Raw genomic sequence first — 3,793 nt, forward strand, 5'->3', positions numbered from 1 at the left:
ATCGGGCTGGACTGGAGAGGCATCTTCTTCTTGGGGAAGAAGAGCAGAAGGAGCCGTGAGGTGAAGTGTGATGCCCTGAGCTGCCTGCTGTGTGTCTGATGCAGACGAGCCTGTCAGGTCGGTAGGGCTGAAACGTACACACCCTCCAGACAGAAACTGGTTTATCCTCCTGTGGCGGTGAACCTCGCCCCTGCAGACTCTCCTCTTATCGCTCTCTCTTTGGGCTCGGCTTCATTCCTCACAGTTCAGCAACATATAGATTAAATAGCTAGAAGTGTCATTTAATTCAGTATCTGGCCTAAAGGACCACATAGTGTCGTCGTTTTAAATGGGAACACTAAATCGTATCTGTGCTCAGTGTGTGGTGAACCACCACTTGTCCCCAATTATCTGAGAATTAATTTAGAGCGTATCAATTCCTGCCAGTCCATGCAGCGATTTCTTGCCTGCCTCAGGTAGATAACGTTTAATGCAGTAATTTCCTTTTGTTGGTTTCTCTGTTTTGTTGACTTTAATCTAATCAGAGCAGTAACTAGGACCAGTTTTACCATGGAAGACTAATGTTTACACATCATAAAAACAGTCTACATGACCTCTCATCGGGTGAACCGTTCACCTGGAAACTACAGTTCACTACATTCAACTTGTCCAATCTGAACCTAAGGCAGAAATCCTTCTGGTCTAAAGAGAACACAGTCTGAGACACTTGGACATATTGTTAGCAGCTTGTGCACTTTCCTGGTTTTTACCACCAGCTGTCAAAGGAGCTTTATCACAAGCAGGTACTGAACTGAGAACAGGGTCCTGAAGCCCTTTCTGCACTACGAGAAATCTTTGATTCTGGCACCTGATGCTTAGGAGAGCTGAGCCCAGCAGCTCTGGACGAGGTTTAAGTTAAAGTTTCATGTGAATGTAAATTACAAACAAAATCTGGACAAAAGAAAATGAGCAGATATTTATTTACCTGGGAGGACGATATGTGATGTAGTGGTTCGGTCTTTGGGATGCAAAGATTGCTCCGCTTTCCTCCCACAGTCCAAAAACAAGCAGGCTGGGTCACATTACACACAGGTGTCAATGTTTTCAGCCTTTGGGTGTCACTCAGGACCCTCAGCACACGCCTGCAGGTGGAGGCGTCCTCCACCCCAAACTCTCCTGCCACCTCCTAGACGGGGACGGACAAAAGACCAAGACGGACTTTTCATGATACTCAATGACAAAACAAAAAAGGAGCTGAGTGAAACATTAGTTCAAATATATTCTGTTATTTATTTTGTCTTAGAGTACAACAGTTTACTGACAAACACAGAGGAAACTGGCTGAAAGTATAAATGAAATACAAACAAAAAAACTTTCATATGAAAATGCAGGGAAACCAAATCACTTTCATTTACATTTGAATCGCTCTGTAAGCACAACCTGGAGGGTTCCATGTTACAAAAATACTGAATCTTTTTAAGCATTGCACAGTTACTGACAGAACAGCTTGAAAAATACAGACTTTCGATTCTTAGAAAGTCCTCAGCAAGACTATTACACCGCTAACTCAAATACCTACAGCAGGCTCACGCAGGAAAACCAACCCGCTGTTCTGGGGTTTTAAATTTCACTCTGTAGCTTCTGTTTTTAAAGAATGAGACTTCCTGATTTACAAAAAAATATTCTTTGCTTCTTGTCTAAGACTGGCGACATCATCAATCTAACACCCGGAACCATTCAGGCTCAAAAACCCGACGGCCGTGGCTACTGCTCTGTCTTCTCCTGTGCAGTTCCCGTCACCAGCAGCAGGTTGCAGGCCATGAACTGCACGTTCAGCACGTTGCTGGTGTTTCCAGTGTACAGTCCCACCAACTCGCTGGATGAGCCGTCAGCAGGCGTCCCACCGTGGGAGTTGCGGATGTCCCACACCCGGACCGAGTTGTCCATAGACGAGGAGGCCACCAGGCTGCTGTCCGGGCTGAAGGACAGGCTGGTGATGTTGTCTGTGTGTCCCCGCAGGTCTTTGTACAACGTCCCTGATGCCAAGTCCCACAGCTTCACCCGCTGGTCCTCACCAGCTGACGCCAAGTACTTCCCGTTAGGGGAGAACGCGAGTGAAAGCACCGGGCCGCGGTGGCCAGTGAAAAGGCGAACGGACGCACCCTGCTGGGTGCCCCACAGCCGGACAGTCTTGTCTGTGGAGCCGGTGGCCAGATAGTTGGAGTTGGGGTGGAATTTGACACAGTCAACGTCAGCGAGCCCAGCGTACAGCCGCAGCGGTAGGTGCGAGAGAATGTCCAGAGGCGCGCGGTGCGGTCGTGGGAACCGCTGCAAAGTAAAGGCTGCAGGGACTGACGTCCACGTCCACACCGGGTAGGCGTGGCCCTGGTACAGAGCCGTGTTGGTGAAGCTGCCCAGGTCCCAGTAGCGGACGGTCGTGTCTTCAGAGCAGGAGAGCAGGCCCGAGCTGTCCGTCAGGAAGGAGGTACGATACACCGGGCCGCTGTGACCCGCAGCAGCGTCTTTATCTCGCTGCCTGAGCCGTCTTCCTCATCCACCTGCGCAGAGAACAACAGAAACAAGAAATAACACAACACTAACCAAACCATCCTGCCCTGAACTGCCACTGTGTTTGTGAAAACATTCATGTTCAAATGATGTGAAAAACAAAAAAAGAGTGAGCAGTTAGAACTCCAGCCGAACTAGAGATTATTTTAATTAGATTAACTCACTGATTAGAAGCTATAACATTAATGGAATAACACCCACTAGACCCTTCAACCTTATCTCGACTCACTTCCTCCTCCAGTACACACATGCCAGGTGGATGCGCGACACATCAGCCTGATGCGGTTTGGCCTTCAGCTTTCTGGCTCGAAGGCTCCAGAGCTTCACTGTGGAGCTGTCGAAGCCGGCGGCCAGCAGCCGGCTGTCGGCCGACACCTCAGCCGTGTTCAGCATCTGCTCCGTGTGGTGGAAAGCATAAAAACCACGGTGGTGAGCGAGGGGGGCCCTCGCGGACTTTCTTTATGCAGTCCTGCAGTCCAGGGCCGCCTCGTTCTGTGGGATCCCTGCAGGGACTTCCACCCCGTCCCCACACTCAGCTCCATCCACTCCTGCCCAGGAGGAGGTGGAGTTTGGGGCGGCGGCGTTAGACCACTGGTACCGCCATACAGTTGGTAGTCTGTGCGCTGGGAAGCAGTGACCTCCACCTGCAGGTGCGTGCTGAGGGCCTTGCAGAGGGCGCTGTTGTCCTCGCTCTGCAGGTAGCGCAAGCAGGTAGCTGTAGGCAGGCTCCGTCAGGTGAACCACATACTTGTGCTCCAGGAAAGCACTCAGCCGGGGTTGGCTGCAATGTCCTGAATAGTGAGAACATGGCGGAGCTGCTCTATGGTGGCACGCTGCGCTGTCCTGAAGAAAGGCGCCGTGGAAGCGACTGTAAAATCCATCTACTGCCCCCTTCAGGCCACCGCGCACCATGTCCAGGTGGAGGTAGACGAACAGTGGGTAGGGATGCAGCTCACCTCCTTCGCCCAGGATAGTTCTGTCTCTAAATAAAATAAAAAAAACCAAGATCACAGCTGCAGCTAAGGAAGGACTCCTGTGACTGTGCAGCAGCAATGCGGATGTGCTACCTGACAGAAAGGAGCGCAGTCTGGAGTACTGGGTCTTACTGCTGTGGGTCAGACTGGCAGGGTGCAGCAGAGACGATGTTGGCACAGCGGACTCCGCCTGCACTGCTCAGACGTGAAGAAGGAAAGAAGCAGTGGGAGAGAACGAGGAACGTTATCATGTTAAGGGTAGAACCATTTTC

General features: G+C 50.9%; 1 pseudogene; it reads right to left on the reverse strand.

Annotated features, from left to right (window-relative positions):
- Positions 1–1,516: 1,516 nt before the first annotated feature.
- Positions 1,517–3,772, reverse strand: LOC113132373 (TAF5-like RNA polymerase II p300/CBP-associated factor-associated factor 65 kDa subunit 5L; annotated as a pseudogene).
- Between the last annotated feature and the right edge of the window lie 21 nt (positions 3,773–3,793).

The sequence above is a fragment of the Mastacembelus armatus genome, unplaced genomic scaffold (assembly GCF_900324485.2).
Source record: "Mastacembelus armatus unplaced genomic scaffold, fMasArm1.2, whole genome shotgun sequence".
In the NCBI taxonomy this organism is placed as follows: Eukaryota; Metazoa; Chordata; class Actinopteri; order Synbranchiformes; family Mastacembelidae; genus Mastacembelus; species Mastacembelus armatus.